General features: G+C 43.8%; 2 long non-coding RNA genes across 2 annotated transcripts; one reads left to right on the forward strand and one right to left on the reverse strand.

The window, feature by feature from the left end:
* Positions 1-392: 392 nt before the first annotated feature.
* Positions 393-2,209, forward strand: LOC148920282 (uncharacterized). Its single transcript, XR_016124438.1, has 4 exons — positions 393-605; positions 704-922; positions 1,742-1,932; positions 2,029-2,209. It is a non-coding gene; the product is annotated as an uncharacterized LOC148920282 (long non-coding RNA).
* Positions 2,210-13,281: 11,072 nt separating this feature from the next.
* Positions 13,282-13,778, reverse strand: LOC148920283 (uncharacterized). Its single transcript, XR_016124639.1, has 2 exons — positions 13,653-13,778; positions 13,282-13,548 (listed from the first exon to the last, which is right to left on the reverse strand). It is a non-coding gene; the product is annotated as an uncharacterized LOC148920283 (long non-coding RNA).
* Between the last annotated feature and the right edge of the window lie 5,307 nt (positions 13,779-19,085).

A 19,085-nucleotide genomic window follows, 5' to 3' on the forward strand; every position in this document is an offset into this window, starting at 1 on the left:
CGCAAGCATTTCCACAAATTTTCCATGACAAACGTGAATAGTGCTAGTTTTTTTTTTTTTTTTTTTTGGGACGAAGAATAGTGCTAGTCTTTGCAAAATGTAAGTTGTGTTTCCACCTTTAGTAATGGATAATTACTATTCATTTTAATTAGGCTTTATCACAACGCTTGGTTTGCAAAAATATCGCATTTCGTCCTAACATTTTTGTGACTAATGGTCCTGGGTTCCTTGCACACATTAAAATGGTCGCCGTTGCTTACGTCAAATTTTCTGCTAAGTAGCTGACGTGGCACGTGTGTGGAGCCCACACATCCAATAGTATTCATCCACGTGGTTCTAAATAAAATATATTATATTTTAAACATTTTAAAACTTCAAATCCAAAAAAAAAAAAACCTATACCATCTGCGTTCTCCCTCTGCCAGCTCCTCCAACCCTCGCAGACCCACTCTTTGCCTCTCTCTCCCTCCTCTTCCTCCCTCCTCTCTCCCTCTCTCCCTCATCTTCCTTGGTTGTGGGTTCATTGATTTGTAGGTTTTGGTCAAACAAAAAAGGACCCAAGTGTGCTGCAACTATGCCAAGCCCGCTGCAGAGACAGGTTCTGGGTAAAAACGAGTGCATAAATTCAACAAAAATGATTAGCTTTTATTTTAAAAACCGAAGCAAATGATCTTCCTTGGTTGTGGGTTTCATTGATTTGCAGGTTTTGGTCAAACAAAAAGGACCCAAGCGTTTATTTCATCAGGCTATGGCAGACGCAAAAACTTCCTAATGCAGAAACTACATCAAGTTATAGTAGATCAGCTTGTAAAAATCAAGGAAGATGAGAGAGAGAGAGAAAGAGAAGGGAGGAAAAGGAGGGAGAGAAAGGCAGAGTGGGTCTGCGAGGGTGGGTAGGAGGCGCCGGCAGAGGAAGATACTGGTTTTTTTTTTTTTTTTGTTTTTGTTTGGATTTTAAGTTTTAAAATATTTAAAATATAATATAATTTATTTAAAGCCACGTGGATGTATACTATTGGATGTGTGGGCTCCACACACGTGCCACGTCAGCTATATAACAGAAAATTTGATGGAAGCTAATAGCAGGGACTATTTTGATGTGTGAAGGGTAACTTTAGAACCATTCGTGTCACAAAAAAGTTAGGACGAAATGTGATAATTTTGCAAACCTATGGGACCATTTGTGATAAAAAGCCTTTAAATTATTTTCTAAAATACTTAAAAGATAACTATAAAGAAACCCATTTCTAGTTATAGAATCATAGAAATACCCTACATGAAATTGACTTCATAAATACACCTTAACTCACATTAAATAGATTTTATAAACACACCCTACTATTGCCAATTGTTTCTTTTTTTTTTAAAGTTTACTTAATATACAGATTTCCTGATTTACCCTTAGTGTGAAATTCATATAAAAAAAACTCAAAACTGGATTAGTACTCACCTGATTTACCCTTTAGTGTGTTTAAGACCCTGGACCTTCATGTCCGGGTTCAAATCTCTAGGGTTCGTACGGATTTACAAGGTTTTGTATATACAGGCACCTAGTGCATATTATGCAGCTTAGATTCTCAGCTTTTTAAATTGTATAATATAATCACTGGCTGGTTGAAGATTAGATCAAATTGATAAGAGCAGAAAATCACACTCCATGTTCTGTCAATATCTTAAGCATCGGGTGTATATATATATATATATATATATCTCTCTCTCACCGGTTATTACTCAATTGCAGCCAGATATGGAGAAACCAAATGTATAATCCACGCCAACGTAGTGAAAGAGAAGAAGCCTCACGAAGCACTCTGGTGCAGACGCAGACATATTTCATTGAAAAGCACAAAGCAACACAGCGCCAGAAATAGCAGCCTCGATTTGATGAGTTGTTGCAGATGACAATGGATTTCTCGATAAAAATTAAAATGGGTGAATTTTCATTTCCGATTGTTTATGCTTAATTTTTTTATTTTCCTATGAATTATTAATCGTATTTTATTTTTGTAAATTTTTGAGGTTGAGCAGAGATCGAGTTCTTTATCATTGGGCGAGTGGATTTGTGTGGCATTTATATTGTTTGGTTAAAAGGATTGGTTATTGACGAGATATAAATCTGTTGAGCTTCTTAAAGGCTCTCTTTTCGTTTATATAATTATGTGATTGTAAATTTGATAATAGATCAATGAAGGTCTTTCTTCTTCATGCAGATTGTTGATTCTTTCTCTTTCTCTTTCTTTTTTCCCTGCAACAATCACAGTGCATTTTCCCTCTCGTAAGATCTCTGTCTGTACCATTTGCCAGTTATCCTTCTCATAAGATCTCTCTCTGTAGTTGTGTAAGTTTGGATGTTGTTTTACTGGGTTGTAATCAGAGCTTGTGGAGAATTTAGTACTCACGACATCTTTATGACGTAGTATTAACAGTGTGCTTCTATGACATAATATCAACAGTGTACATAGAGGTATTTCCTTTTGCCTTTGCGATTGTATGTGGTGAAACTATGGATAATTGGAGGTGGTTTCTGCAAAAGATATCTGATGTCTTGCTGGGCTTTTTTGGCTATTTTAAAATTTTTTGTACGAAATAGTATTAACAATGTACTTCTATGACATGGTATTAATAGTGTATTTCTATGAAATGATATTAACAATGTACTTCTTTGACATGGTATTAACAGTGTACGGAGGTTCGGTGGAGAAGGGTCGTAAGGACAACTCCTTGATTTTTTTTATTATATTTTTTTTAAGTTTGGGTTTTTAAAAAAAAAAATTGGGCTAGGCTTGTTTTGGGTCTTTTTTGAGTTTTTTGTGTTGGGCTTGTTTTAAGTTAATCAATGGTAGATATGTAATTTATAGGAACTTCAACACTCATTTCTTATGTATTAAATAGTTTTTGGGTATATTTCTAAAGTGCATTCCATGCATGTTTTTTTATTTAAAATTTCAGTCCCTATTTTGGGTATATTACTAAAGCTCCCAAAGATTAATTTGGATAAAATTTTCGAATAAGATTTTCGGTTGCCACCTATCAATATTTATTATAAAATTCATATCTCATATTTCAGATAAAATTTTCAAATAAGATTTTTGGTTGCCACGTGTTCATATTCATAATAAAATTCAAAATTCAGATAAAATTTTCAAATAAGATTTTCGGTTGTCACATGTCGATATTTATTATAAAATAAAAATCTCGATTTCATATAAGATTTTCACCCTCTAAAATTGCGTCACGTGTCATCTCTATCTTCTAAATCCCTCTATAAAACCATAGCCTTAGCTCAGACCTCTCACACCATATCCTCTCAATCCTTTCATTTCTCAAATTTTAGAAAACACGTTCGTTGCTCTCAATGTCTTACATGAGGAGGTTGTTGGAATGGCAAGAGCGAGAAAAGGAAGAAAGAAGGCACAAACGAGCAGAAGAAGAAAGGGAGGAGGAAAAATATGATGATCAAGTTGCCATGATAGTGGGTATGCTCCATTAATCAAGCCAAGGCCACAGCGGTTCACACAAATGAAATTTGAAATGTGAAGAAAATTTGGAAATTTGGAAAGTGAAGAAAATTTGGTGTGGAAAGTGAATAATATTGGAAGGAGAAGAAAATGTATGAAGATTTGATGTGAAAAGTGAATAATATTGGTAGGTATTTATAAATAAATAAAATTCAGAATTTTTTCGGTTTTTCAATTTTTTTTAACACAAAAATTGATAGCCATTGGATTGGAAGAAAAATTAAGATCGGAGACACCAGAACTCGACACGTGGCTTGTAGCCGTTGTTGGAAAGTAGGGCTGACGCTAGGATGGGGTCAGCGCACGGGATTTTGAATCGCTGGCACCGACGCCACCTAGAGTCAATGTTGACGTCACCAACCCTCGGGCACAAGTTCAGGCTCGATCGCCTTTGGGCTTGCCCAGTTTTATGGCCCCGCAATAAAAACAAAGAGGCAAAGTAGAACAGCAATCGAAACAAACACAAGGAGGAGACATTTGTATCTCCCAATTCTCACTTCCCCTCAACATTAGTTCAAAACCTAAGTAAATTTCTATGTAAATCAAATTCCAAGTGAAAAAGCATCCATGGAATTTCAGAAAACCCAGTATTGCTCTGCAAAGGCATCAAAAGACCCACACCATAAATTGAATTTCCAATTTTTCATATATTTTTAACGTTCACAGTAAAGATGTTGAAGCTTTTCTCTTTCTTATCATGCCTCCATGCCCGAGTCAACATGGGACCTCCACGCTCTCCTTGGAATTTCTCCTAGTTCTTAGTTTGGGTTCGTCGGTAATTCTGCCCACACATTCAATTATGAAAAATGGTTGAACCAAATTCCAAGTGGAAAAAGCATCCATGAATTTGAGATGTAATTTGAATTTTTGGGATTTTCAACTAGTGTTGAGTATTAGAGATTCTTGGTAGTTAGTGGCGGACTCATGTATTTTTCAGTAGATGTGCAAGTTTTAAAGGATTAAGCTTAAAAAAATAGATAGGCAACTAAATATCATTATAATTTAAACAATTCTAATGTCATTCATAATTCATTGAAAAAATAAGATTACAATTAACTTACAATTGTGACCGATGAGGTTTCATATCATGAAAACGTGGTATTTTTAATTACTAATAGAAGGAAAAACATCGTTCTCAATGTAAACAACGAAGCTATCACTCAACTATTAATTCTCCATTTTGTTACGCAATGGTGTTTTCCTAATATTCATAGATAAAATTACCAACATAACCGATGAGTTTGTAATACTAATTGAAACCTAGGTTCCTATTAGATAAAAGTGTAATTTTTTACTAATTAAGTTATATTAATTCACTACATATTCAAATGATATTTCTTCAAGACTGATATTAAAGAAAGAAAAAAAACAATAGAGGGAGAGAGAGAGAGAGAGAGAGAGAGAGAGAGAGAGAGAGATTCATCTAAATGATGAAGTCATTGTCTTTATTAATTAAGAGTTCAATTTTCCTGTGCCTCCCTATTACCTTTCTAATTGTTGAGGCCTAAAAATCCAAGAGGCTAAGCCCAAATTAACCCTTAGCCAAATATGAGTGATTGGATGCAAAATAAGCTCAATCGGGATAAAAGAAAATTTATAAGAGCCGCCAACACAAGCTACAAGCAACAAATCGTGCTAAACAAGCACGTGCAAAAGGAGCCAAGGACATACCGATATTACTAAATCACGCTCACATGCTCATTCGGCGCTACTTGGCCCGACTATAGCCTATCATGGCATAATAAAACCCCAAGCACAAGCATAGAAATCATGCGCATTCTAATACCAAGCTACGTCACAAGCTTAAGTGGGCCCAAGCCACAAAATTAACCGGGGCTTCTTGAGAAGGTTGTGGTATGGAGGGAAACAAGCAATCACGGGGCCCATTGAGGGTTCAAGGAACGTAGGTTTCAAAGCCACTTGGGGGCTTTGGAACTCAAGCCCGTTCCTAGAACCCAAGCATATGGGTTAGCATGAGAGAGAGGAGAAAAAATTGACCCATGCTCTAGGAAGACACCAAAGAACCTACCAAGATATTTAGCCCAGCCCACATCAATAGAATTAGAGGGAAAGCCTTTCCAGCAGCTTGACAAAAGCCTGTCAAACGATAGAAGCAACGGCCAGAGGACCCAATACCATATGTACAAGCCCAAGCCCAGCAACTTGCAAAAATCTGGCGTCGAGCCCTATTCCCGTTTGAATTCCAAACAATGGTCATAAGGGAGCCACGGCAAGAGCAGAGGAAATCCATGGGGGTGAGAGAAGTGTCCATCGGACAAAAGGCTCCATCTCTCCCTTTTCCTCTGTAAGCTCTACTGGGAGAAAACATAAGGAAAGTAGGTGGCGCCTTCCCCTCTATGGGAAAGCCCAGCTGCGTCAAACCATTGGAACCATGAAGGGTTCCTTACCCATGCCCCTTGGATGGAGAAATTCATCACAATAGGGCTAAGTAGGAGCTGCCAAGGAAAAAGGAAGAGGAAAACCAGACGAAATTAGAGCTCCTAACGCCTATAAAAGGAGACTTTTGCTACCCAGAAAAGACATCCACAACTCAACGACCCAGAGCTTGACCAAGCTTTGTCAAGCAATCTGGAATTTACTCAAGCCACCCAATCCCCTTTCTCCGTTGTTTTCTTCTTCCCCTGAGATAAAACCTTGCTAAGTTTTCCTTCGTTCTCAGTTTAGATTTGATCCTCTATAAGAAATTCATGCTTTTCTCTCTCTCTCTCAAACTGCTAAACTCATGAAAGCTTAGCTCTCATGCCACATACTCCTCAGTCTGAGCCATTTCGAAATCCTCATGCTTATTTGGGTGTTAGTGAAGTGATCCTGAGAGTGTTCTTTTAAAATCTCATTAGATTTTCTAAAAACTCTCTTGGGAGCTTGTTTTTCGAACTCAAGCATTTGGGGGATTTTGCTCGTTGTCTTCCTACAGAGCCTGTGCCTATTCACAGCTGGAACAAAACCCCTACATAAATTGGCGACTCTGGGGAACAAGTTGCCATTTTACTGATGCCTCCAAGAAAGAAAACCATGAGCAATACCATGGCCTCCCAAGATGGGCCCGACCATGGTGATTCTGAATCAAGGCAAAATGCTTCCTCTAGAGGACAAGAACATGCAAGTGAGGAAGCCTTCACCCTCACTGATCTCATCACAGCTATGCAGGCCATGGGGAAAACCCAGAAGGAGATGATGGACACTATCAAAGAATTAAAAAATGCTGCTTCCAAGCCAAGCGAAGAGGATAGACGTCCGCAAGAAGAATCTGCCGCTGGAAAGGGTCTCGAACAAAGGGACCGCTTTTGTCACACAGGAGGATGTCGTTGCATGTCTTTGAAAGGAGCTTAGTCAAGTCGGGAGGATTGAAGTACATTCCTCAGCCACCGTACCCAGCAAGTTTACTCCAGCAGCCCTATCCCAAAGGTTACGAAACACCAACCTTTGTTCTCTTCGATGGGAGGAAAGGAAGCCCGAAGGAACATGTCAACCGATTCCTTGATGCTTTGGGGCCACACGCTGGTGATTATAATCTGCGACTCCGAGAATTCTCAAAGAGCCTCACCGATCGGGCTTATACATGGTACACCACATTGGCACCAGGCTCTATGCGTTCTTGGGACGATTTGACAAGCAGGTTTTGTAAAAAATATTTTCAGCACGAGGAGAGGGTCACCACCACGCAGCTCAACAACACTCGCCGAAGCAAGGGGAGGATCCCGTGGACTTCGTGAGAAGATTCCGGGACTTGGCTCTCGATTGCTATGACGAAAAAGATGAGGAGGCACTTGTTGAGATTTGCATCAGCAACATTGTGGCGGACTATAGAGTATACTTGGAAAATATCGGCATCAGCCAATTTTCCTGGCTGGAAGCGGTAAGAAAGACAAGCATGTCTGTCAAACCGACTGGACAAAGGGGCTGGAGGAGTGAGAAGAAGGAATCACATCAGGTGTTAGCCACGGATGAGAAGCCATCTAACGACTACAGCTCACGCAAACGAAAAGATAGGGAGACGTACCCGCCATTGCCTTGCAAAGATGAAGAGTTTCATGCCATCCTCGACACAATGATTGCTGACGGCGCGATCAAACCTCTCAGGCCCTACAAGGTCCCCACCAGGGAAGAAAAAAGTGATCCCAGATACTGTCGCTACCACCAGTTTGTAGGACATCCGACCACCGCTTGTCAGAGTTTAAGGAGGATCTTACATGGCAAAATACATGAGGGAGTTCTTGAGCTTCCCTCTAGGAAGCAGGCTATTGATGAGGACCCTTTGCCAAAACGGAGGGGGAAAGAAATGGCTGCTGTTATTACGTGTTCAGATGATTTGCTCGACGATGACGAATTGTGCCACCCATGGAGGAATGATCCAAAGCCACCAGAGGCTATTTGGGAGCCTTGTGGAAACATGGATAAAGCTTACTGGTGCAAATACTCGAAACCGTCAAGCTACGACACGCCATGGCCACTCGCTGATAGATGGGATGGCTGTGCAGACAATGGGGTGTTCATGTTGGACATGCCGAAAGAACAACGCCATAGAGCTCGTCCGACAGCAGAAGCGTCTGTGACATTTCACACCCTTACAGGTGAGGCAACTGTAATGGAGCAATATCTAGGCTCGAAGCAAGGACCCACAGCTTCACAAGTCCTCCAGAGAAATCCTAGAGTTAAGTCACTCTTCGACCAACTTGGTTTCGGGCCCTCAAGCGAGGGAAGTAGCTGCTGTAGCCCTCATGAATATTTCTGCAGGAACCAACCCCCATTGCTTCACTGCTCAACCTCAAAGGTCATTCTTGGAAAATGACAATGCTATTGTTTTCACAGACGAGGACATGGAAGTTCCATACCCGGATCATAGGAGGCCGCTTTACCTGGAGGGACAAATCAATGATGTGTTCATACGGAGGGCTCTGGTAGACACGGGTTCTTCTGTTAACATCTTGCCTCTGTCTGTACTTACAGCAGCTGGTATTCCACTATCCAAGATTGTGCAGTCCCAAACGAGCATTAGCGGTTTTGGGAATCAAAGTGAGGTTACGGTTGGATATATGCAAGTAAATTTGAAGGTAGGGCCCGTCCGGTCACTTACCAAGTTCTATGTGGTGGACGTAGATGTGGCTTATCATGCTTTGTTGGGAAGGCCATGGCTTAACAAATATAAACTTGTGGTCTCTACGTACCATCAATGTGTAAAAGGAAGAATTGGGCTAAGACCACTCCGCATACCAGGAAATCAAGCGCCGTTCAATCAAAGCGAAGCACACTACTCCGAGGCAGAATTCTACACCGAGTGCACAGCGCCGGAAGCAACCCATCCAAGAATTCAGGGACTTACCGCCATCGTGGACCGAGATTCGGGATCCGAGCAACGAGGAGCTCATAACCATCGTTGATCGAAAGAAAAAGGCACTCGGAGGCCAACAACCATGCCTACGATCATCCTCAATGCTCAAAGGTTACGCGGATGGGCGTATATCGCTTATGACGGATTGGGGCTTGACCGTATCCTACGGGAAAGCCCCAGTATGGTGGAGAAGCTATGTAAGCGCATAGCCGCGGAGTCTAAATGGCAAGGCACCCTTTGCCTTGTCCTTTCCAAGAACCAATGACAGCGCCCAAGCACATGCAAGATGGCTCAACGGCAAAGTAGCCGAGCGGTTGAAACAATTAATTTAAGTGATGACCCTCTGTCCCAAGACCCATCTCTCAGTGTTCATTTAACGGGGGAAGAAAGGGAAGCTTTGGTGTCGTTATTGAAAGAATTTCGAGATGTGTTTGCTTGGAGTTATGAAGAGATGCCCGGCCTTAATCCAAACTTGGTAAGTCATACGCTGAATATTGAGCTCGGTGCAAAACCTGTTGTACAACCACGAAGGAATTTTCATCCTGAAATTGAGAAGCAAATCAAGGTGGAAGTTGAAAAGCTGCTAGCCGCTGGATTCATCAAGCCAATCAAACACCCGACATGGCTAGCAAATATTGTACCCGTGAAGAAGAAAACTGGGGTAATCAGAATATGCACAGACTACCGTGATCTCAATCGAGCTTGCCCAAAAGATGAATTCCCGCTGCCCAACATGGATATCTTGATTGATTCAACCTCGGGTCAAGGCATGCTATCCTTCATGGACGGATTTAGTGGCTATAATCAAATCAAGATGTCTCCCAAGGATGCCGAAAAAACAGCTTTCCGAACACCCTATGGAAATTTCTACTACACGGTCATGCCATTTGGTCTTAAGAATGCCGGTGCTACCTACCAACGGGCCATGACGGCAGTGTTTCATGATATGATGGGAAAAGAGGTGGAAGACTATGTGGATGACCTCGTAGTAAAATCCAAAACCAGAGAAAGTCATCAGGGAGTTCTGAGGCGGGTGCTGGAAAGGTGCCGGCTGTATAGGTTAAAAATGAACCCAAAGAAATGCGCATTCGGAGTCTCATCTAGCAAGTTCCTGGGCTTTCAGGTACACCAGCGTGGTATAGATGTGGATTCTGAGAAAACCAAAGCCATATGCTCTCTTGCACCGCCTAAGAATCCAAAGGAGTTGAAAAGTTTTATGGGAAGATTGTCATACATTCGGCGTTTTATTCCAGGCCTTGCTGCAATGATGAGTGTTTTCACTCCTCTCCTTAAGAAAGGGAAGCCATATATATGGAGCCAGGGATGCCAAGAAGCTTACCAGCGGGTACAACAATTGATCACAAAGCTGCCCACGATGAGGGCACCTATTCCAGGACTTCCACTTAAGCTTTACTTGGCTGCGACAAGTGCTGCGGTTGGAGCTTTGCTTGCGCGAGGATGGCCGTGGGGAGGAAAGGTACCAAAAACGGCTTTATTATGTAAGCCGACAAGCGAGAGGAGCTGAGGCAAGGTACCCAAAAACGGAACTCTTATGCCTTGCTCTCGTCTATGCTGCACAGCGCTTGCGACACTACTTCCTTGCTCACAAGTTACAACTCATAGTAAAGTCCGATCCCGTAAGATATCTGCTCACAAGGCCGGTATTATCCGGTCGTCTCGCACGTTGGTTATTGCAGCTTTCCGAATTTGATATCATATGCACAACTCCTAAGGCCATCAAGGGACAAGCCGTGATTGACATGCTAGCTCTGTTTCGGCAGAAGGATCAACCCTTTCCAAGGAAGTCCTCGGGAGAGCTGCCGGAAATGGTTGCTACTGTTACAGAGGAGGAACCATGGACCCTCTACTTTGATGGGTCTTCCACATCGAAAGGTGGAGGGGCAGGTGTCATGCTCATTAATCCCAATGGGCAAGCTACGGCTCTCTCATTCAAGCTAGACTTTCCATGCACGAATAACGTGGCGGAATACGAAGCTTTTATTGTAGGATTGTCCACAGCAAGAGAAATGGGCGCAGAAAAGGTGAAGATCATCGGCGATTCGAACCTAGTACTAAGTCAATTGCAAGGAAGCTTTGCGGTGAAGGAAGCAACCTTGGCACCATATCGGACAGCTGCTGAAAGGCTCATTAATTCCTTCAAGCAAATCGTGATGAAGCACATTCCAGGAGCCACCAATAGGGCGCTGATGCTTTGGCCACATTGGGATCCAAGCTCTCATTTGTGCAAGAGCAGCCCAACATCACCGTGATAAGGAGAAGCACACCAGTGGTCGAAGCAATGGCCCAGGGGGACTTGCTGGAAGAGGATGATTGGAGAAAGCCACTGAAGAAAAAATTAGGTGAAGATAGCAGCATTAAAGACTTGAAAGACTATGTGACTATCTTCAGGGAACTTTACAGACGTCTTCCGGGAGGTGTTCTAACCCGATGTGTTGGGATGGCAGAAGCAAGAAGGAGGTTGCAAGAGGTACACGATGCCACTTGCGGCTTGGAACCAGAATCAGCCTGTACAGGGCTTGCAACGCAAAGGTTATTATTGGCCAGAGATGAAGAAGCAAGCAGCTGAACTACAATCCGATTGTCCCACCTGTTCTCACGATACCCTCTACGGAGGAGTCATTCACTGTTTCATTTGTAGAAGATTGGCGGACTCCATACTTGGCATTCTTTGTTGGAGGAACTCAGCCGACCAACCCCAAGCTTGCCTATAAGCTCAAAAAGACCATAAAGAGGTACTTTGTTGATGGGTCAACTCTCTATCGGAAGGGGTTTAATGGTGAGCCATTAAAGTGCTTGGGAGAATCAGAAGCGCGTCAAGCCATGCAAGAGATACATGCTGGAGAGTGCGGAGAGCACCAAGGAATGAAGAAGCTTCACCGGCAGCTACTAAGCATTGGGTATTATTGGCCTACCATGAAGAAGGATGCACATGACTTTGTTAAGAAATGCCACACCTGCCAAATCCATGCTAATCTAAGCCACAAACCTCCCACATTGCTGCAAGACATGCGCACTCCCTGGCCTTTCCATACTTGGGGGCTTGATTTAATTGGGACAATCCATCCCCCTTCCGATGGCTACATATGGATCCTCACCGCTACGGAGTATTTCACGAAATGGGTTGAGGCAATTCCCCTTCGAAAGGCCACAGGAGCTGCTGTCTCGAATTTCATTCGGGAATACATTGTGTGTAGGTTCGGAATCCCATACAAGATGATCACCGACAATGGCACACCTTTTGTTAACAAGCAAGTAGGTTCAACCCTTAGTGGGTACGGTATCAAGCATCGTCGCGCTACGCCTTATTACCCGCAGGGAAACGGTCAAGCGGAAGCTACCAATAAGACGATATTGAGGATTCTAAGCAAGATGGTATATGAGTATCAAGGAGGCTGGAGTGTTCACCTGCCGGATGCTTTGTGGGCTTATCGCACCTCACCAAGGAGCGCTACAGGTTTTTCACCTTACTCACTTGTGTACGGATCTGAGGCTATTTCACCCGTGGAAATCACCATCCCGACAGCCAGGATAGCAGCTGTCAATGATCTTGAATGGGATGCAAAGACATGCTCAGATTGACGTTTGCTAGATCTCGAAGCAGTTGATGAGAAAAGGATGGAAGCTGAAAGAAGGATGGCACTCTACAACAAGACTGTTGCCCAAGCCTATAACAGGACCGTTAAGCCTCAAGCCTTCAAGCAAGGAGATCTCGTGCTAAAAGTCGTTGAACATGTGAGAAGGCAAATGTCAGGACCTTCCAAATTTGCCCCACAATGGGAGGGTCCATTCGCAGTCAAAGAGGTACATAGCAGCGGTTATTATCGCTTGATCTCTGTCAAGGAAGGCATGCTAACGGACCCCATCAATGGAAAATGGCTCAAGCCCTACTATTGCTAAGTAGGCATAACATCTTATTTTCATGTTATTGCATTTCCTTTTATCTAAAAAATGTTGTCTCCTTCTATATGCTCTTTGTTTTGAAAAGCTTTTGTATCATCATGGTAGCATGGGGTTTGAAATGAAAATGAAGGAGTATTTTGAAAAAAAAAATTGTCCCTAAAAGTTTGCCCTTCTTTGTACCTCGAATTTCTTTTTGAACATGCATTTACAATTACATATAAATATACGGCGGATATCCAAAAAAAAATGGAGGAAAATATTACTTAGCAAAAGACATGCCAAGCAAAGCCATTTGAATGGGATCCTAGGTCTGTAGCAGCTTTCACGCTTGGGCAAAATGAAAAGGAACAAGCCAAGCTAAGCACCCACAAAAGGAAGCTAGCATGCTCATAAGGTCCGAGAACCTTCAAAGAAAATAGGCAGTGTCAAAGGGCCATCCTAACAAAACTTTGGCAACAACCACCATGCTTCAAAAGGATACCCGATCTAAAATTCAAGCAAAGGATTCTACCAACCAGGCATTTTATACATGTCGAATAAGAGCTACAATGTGTTTCTGGCAAAAGAAAAAAAAAAGGGGAACATAGGTTCCGGCAGCTGGAACACAACAAAGACTAAAATGCCAAGCTGCCACAGTACAAGTTTTACAACATAAGTCAAAATCAAGCTATACATGCTAAAAAGTAATGTGCGCTTCAATCTTGAACGAAACTCTAGAATGTGTCAAGCTAGTCAATCCTACACCAAGCAAAATGCGACCTGCAAAACAGAACAAAAAAAAAAGGGAATGTCAGGAGAAATCAGAGTAACATTGAACATATGTAGAATGAGGAAACATGAGGGAAGGACGAAAAGTCACGAGCCTCAAAGTACCACCAAGGATGGCTAGAAGGGAACGGAGGAGGCCCCGTGAGAAGATCTTGTCACTGCCTCCATCACGCAGTCAGCACTGTCGGAAGAGACACCTTGGGCAGAAAGGAGGCCATGCACCCTCGCACTGTTTTCCAGGCCGCTTGAAGACCAAAGCCTCTGCCGCTGCCCTTATTTCATTGGGGCTGGATTTGACTTCATGTTATGAACAGCCTGCGGCCCCAAATGTAGCATCGTGCCAAACCTTCACTGAGTTCAAGAGACTCGCCAAAGCCCGTGAGTCATAGCTCGCAAACTGATCCCGCCAGCAGTGGAGCATGTGATCAAGTAATGTCCAGCAGCTGCACGGTATCCATCCCATGGAGCACCAAGCCGAGGGCCCGGAAAGCAGCACAACGCGAGAATGAAGAAGTAATACCAGTCATGTCCATGAAATCCCCGTACTTGTCCAGAAATTTCTTCAAAGCCGCTGATCGTCTCGGGATAAATAAGAATTCCCCGGAAGAGTGCGTAACCATTAAACCGATGGTAGAGCGGCAGGAGTTCATCTATGGATCGAAGGACTCGAGCGCATTGCCAAAGAAAGCCATGAAGGCAGAATGATTCCTCCCACTCCAGCCAAGACATGTCGCGAGGGTGTTCTGCAGATTCTTGAACGTAATGATAGCTCGCGCTTCAGAAGGTCGCATTGTCACATTGAATCCGCTGAAGAAGTGCTAGGACTAGGCCCCGCCCCGAGAAGTGGTTGAACGAGATGGAATGGCAGGTGGCTGTATGGACGACAAAGGTGTTGTTCAAAGGCGCGGAAAGGTCGGCGAAAGGGCGGATCAAGGTCCTCCGAGAAAATGCCGGAAGATAGGTGGTAAAGGGTTTGTAACTTGGATCGAAGCATTTCATCCCGAGAACTGCAGGTCATGGTTGAGAGGATCTCGCGTGGGCTGCCTCGACCGTTGTATCAATGTGTTGAAGGAAGAAGGTACTACGGCACAATTTCCAAATTTGAAGTAGATGCTCAAACCGCAAAAAGAAAGGGGTATGCAAGGATTAGTACGTGATAATTGATGGTGTAATGGGTATTGGCAGATGAGTAGGAGAAGAAGGTAAATAGAATATTATCGATGTACGGATACCTCAAGAGGGTCCGAGCAGATCAGAATGGCCGCAGCAGGTTTGGGTCCTCATCAATGTCAATAACCTATGGATGAGCACGCTGGCGAGTGTCAGATTATGGTGTGAGGAAGGAGAGGGGGACAAAACTTAAAACGCCGGGCTTACATCCGCCTCGCTAAACGGGCGTGGCATCGCTACTAGCGGACTCGAAAAACATCCGAACCACCTTGTCCTCCCGGATAGTCGAATAAGCAAATGCATCCTCACCGCAACCCTCATTGAAGTCCCCGCCGAATCTTCACTAGCATCGTCAACGCTCTCTTGCTCGAACATTGGCCTCGGATTCGGTGGTGTCACTATCATCACTATCATCGCCAATCACACTGGGGGTTCAGCACTTCAATCGTGCGTGTTCCAGAAAATCTTATGCGGTAGAATGCGCACGCTTCAACGCTTAGGGTCACCAAGAGATACCGGGGTGTTACTTCTCTTCTCTTTGGGTTGTACCCATTTTCCTGAAAAAAATATATATATATGTATATAATAAATAAGTATCTACCTACATATCATGCACGCAAAGCAAAAAGAGGGGCATGAAGAAGTACGGAAGTCAAGAACACTTACGGCGGAGAGGTAGTTTCAGCACCTTGCCGCATTTCGACTCGGCCCTGATGCAAAGAGGTCAAGACTGGCTGTTCCGGGAGTTGCTTTGGTTCTGAGGCCACTGGGCTACCTTCGAATGAACCTTTGGGCTTTACTGCACCGCTTCACTCACATTTCGCCTCTTCTCGCTTTTTTGCTCGACACAGACTTTTTCCGGCCGCCAGACTCAGACTCCGGCCGGCTTCGTCTTTAGGAAATTCCCAACGATGTCACCACTCTTGGAAATGAAGGGTGTTGCGTTTTTGGCTAAGAGGGATGGCTTTCTTCCAAACCAAGCCCACAAGACGAGCCGTAGGAGGCAGTCTGTCCCGGAAAGGATTGAACTCACTAAGGAAAAGAGACAATGGTTCCAGAAACTTGGTAGCCTCGAAAGCCACCAACCTCGCTTTGCTCGCTAAACGATAGGCCTGTGAATCGGCTGGTATGTGGTCATTGCTCCAAAAGATCTGTGTAGTGCAAAGGGGTCACCATGGTTGGGACTACTGGAACCCCTTGGTCAAGCCCGAACTGCCGCCTGACTCGTTGTGGAGAGTAGGTCACGGAAATCTCTGTGCGATTATCCCAAGAATAGGCAAGGGATGGGAGCAATATTCAACAAAGCATACTCGGATTGGTCACTCATGATACGGCTGCTGGAATCTCAATCGATCACCGACGGGATAGAAGGGCACGAAAGTGAAGGTCTCAGGAGGTGCAGAAGGACGAAAGACAAAATTCTCGACATTGTCTAGCAGCTTTAAGAAATTCTGGCCTTTCCTCTGCATTCTCTTGAACCACCTGCAAACTAATGGAAGATTGTTTGGCATAAAGGAACCATTGCCCCAGTCAGCCAACTTTATAGCATGCGAATGAGGGAGTGAATGCACATCCAACCCTTTGAGACGCTCCCACAAGAACACCTGCAAGAAACCAGAATTTAGGAGGGTCTCCACGCCCATGGTTCCTGATGCACTCTTTTCCAGAAGTTGGGTTCGATTAAGTAGATGGTATAGATGTCCCAGGAACATGGGGCTAAGGGGATGGTATCGCTTAGGCTATGGCCAAAGCCAAGGGAAATACACGCTCATAAAGGCGATCCGAGAAAAGTCACAGAGCACGAACCGCCCAAGCCACAGAGCTATAAAGGCAGCCAAACGGCAGGGACTTTGTCCGCTTGCATCCCCAAAATATTGTATCCAGTTGCTAAATCGGAGTGAAGTGCTGGGAGAGGTGGAGCGCCTCTTCGCAAGACTGCAAGGTTATCTATTTCTTCTGGAGTGAGGGCGATGCCGAAAGGACTACGGTCGCCACAGACAGGAAGGCGAGAGATATTCGCCACATCTTCAAGGGTAGGGGTAAATTCCCCCCATGAGCACACAAAGGTGTGAGTAGCGGTGCTCCACCTCCGGACCACGTGACGAAGCATCTTCGCTTCGATATGGATGTCCCACAATTTGGAAAGGAAGATGGCATCAAGGACTTGTGCTCTGCGCAGGATGTTGCATGTGGATGGATCCCGCAGCTTCACGGTCGACCCATTCTGACCAACCTTTACTGATGCCGCAAGGATATTGGAAGAATAGGGGAACGGCTGGAAAGAGGCCCTTTTCAATGCAGCATCTGGATATGGAGGCAGGATAAATTACAGGAGCAGTCTCGGGGGATGGCTCATCACCAACAACGGGATTTTTACGGGCATCTTCAAGCAACAGGAGCGGCCCTTCTGCTTTAAGATTGTCATCCATGGAGTAGAGATGGTCTAGCATGATCGGCGGAAGGTCAGTGGACGCCATGGCAGGCCTACTAAGTCACAGACACCTGCAAAAAAAAAGAGAGGAAGAAAGAACAAAATGCATAAGTTCCAGCACCTTCACGAATTGTTGAACGCACGCACATCTCTGTAATATCATGCCAAGACCATATCAAGAAAGAAAAAAGGAGACCAATTCAATATCATCATGAAAATCTTTCCTATGAGAGGGGAAAAGATTATCTGGTGCTAAAAGAAAAAGAGGAGAAAATGAATCACAGGGATAAAATATGCGAAGGAAGCTATGGAGTGGCTGTTCCTGTTCTTTCCACCATGCTTCGACACCATCTAGAGGTTTTGTGGTTAATCAAGGTAAGATATCGCCTCAAGCACGCTTAAAATCCCAAATCAGTGGTCTATGCCCGAAATTCGAGCCTAGGGCTTGGGAAATTAGATGAAACCCAGACCGAGAAAAGTGCCCTGTTCATGAGGAATTCTCAAAAAAATATAAAGGGTGCCTCCACATGTACATATATGCGTATGTATATGTGTATGTGTATAGATGCATGTGCCCGGAGTAACGAGATGTAGAAAAAAAGAAAAAAAACAGGGGAACGATGCTTACCACTACTATTGCTGGAATTCTTCCAGAACTTGTCAAGTCGAAAGGGGGAACTGCCTTGCGATTACACAGTAGAAATTGCTCCACACTTCGCCAAGTGACTTTGCTAAGCTTGGTTTTGGACGGATTGAAGAGCGAATCGAAGAAATTTGAAGGATTTTAAAGAAGAATCGTGGCTTTTCCCGGATGATTGCGAGCGGTTTCACGTGAACTAACCAGCGGTTGTGGTTGAGGCCTCACTGTGATTTCTTGTTTCCCAAGGGTTCTCTAGACCTGTATAAAAGAAACCAGCAAAACGAAAGGGAAACTAGTTTTAGGGCTCATGGCGTAAGAGAGGAGTCAGAGACTAAAAGACAAAAACAAGAGAAGAAAAGGAAAAATAAAATAAAATAAAATAAAACAAGATTGATGGAAGCGTACTTGGGGAATGCAAGAGACCGCTGGAAAATAATCATGGCAAGACACACGCTGAAACGAAGGTCACGCCAGCAGCCTGGTTTGATTTTTCTTTTGGGCCAGGTTTGATTATTTGACCCATCTCAAAGCTATTCATGGCCCCAATAATCAAGGGGGCTAATGTTGAGGCCCAAAAATCCAAGGGGCTAAGCCCAAATTAACCCTTAGCCCAATATGAGTGATTGGATGCAAAATAAGCTCAATCGGGATAAAAGAAAATTTATAAGAGCCGCCAACACAAGCTACAAGCGACAAATCGTGCTAAACAAGCACGTGCAAAAGGAGCCAAGGACATACCGATATTACTAAATCACGCTCACATGCTCATTCGGCGCTACTTGGCCCGACTATAGCCTATCATGGCATAATAAAACCCCAAGCACAAGCATAGAAATCATGCGATTCTAATACCAAGCTACGTCACAAGCTTAAGTGGGCCCAAGCCACAAAATTAACCGGGCCATCGAGAAGGTTGTGGTATGGAGGGAAACAAGCAATCACGGGGCCCATTGAGGGTTCAAGGAACGTAGGTTTCAAAGCCACTTGGGGCTTTGGAACTCGCCCGCTCCTAGAACCCAAGCATATGGGTTAGCATGAGAGAGAGGAAAAAAATTGACCCATGCTCTAGGAAGACACCAAAGAACCTACCAAGATATTTAGCCCAGCCCACATCAATAGAATTAGAGGGAAAGCCTTTTTCCAGCAGCTTGACAAAAGCTGTCAAAACGATAGAAGCAACGGCCGTGAGGACCCAATACCATATGTACAAGCCCAAGCCCAAAGAACTTGCAAAATCAAGGGTGAGCCCTATTCCCGCTTGAATTCCAAACAATGGTCATAAGGAGC

This window comes from Prunus mume, linkage group LG2 (assembly GCF_029339155.1).
Source record: "Prunus mume cultivar Tortuosa linkage group LG2, ASM2933915v1, whole genome shotgun sequence".
Lineage (NCBI taxonomy): Eukaryota > Viridiplantae > Streptophyta > Magnoliopsida > Rosales > Rosaceae > Prunus > Prunus mume.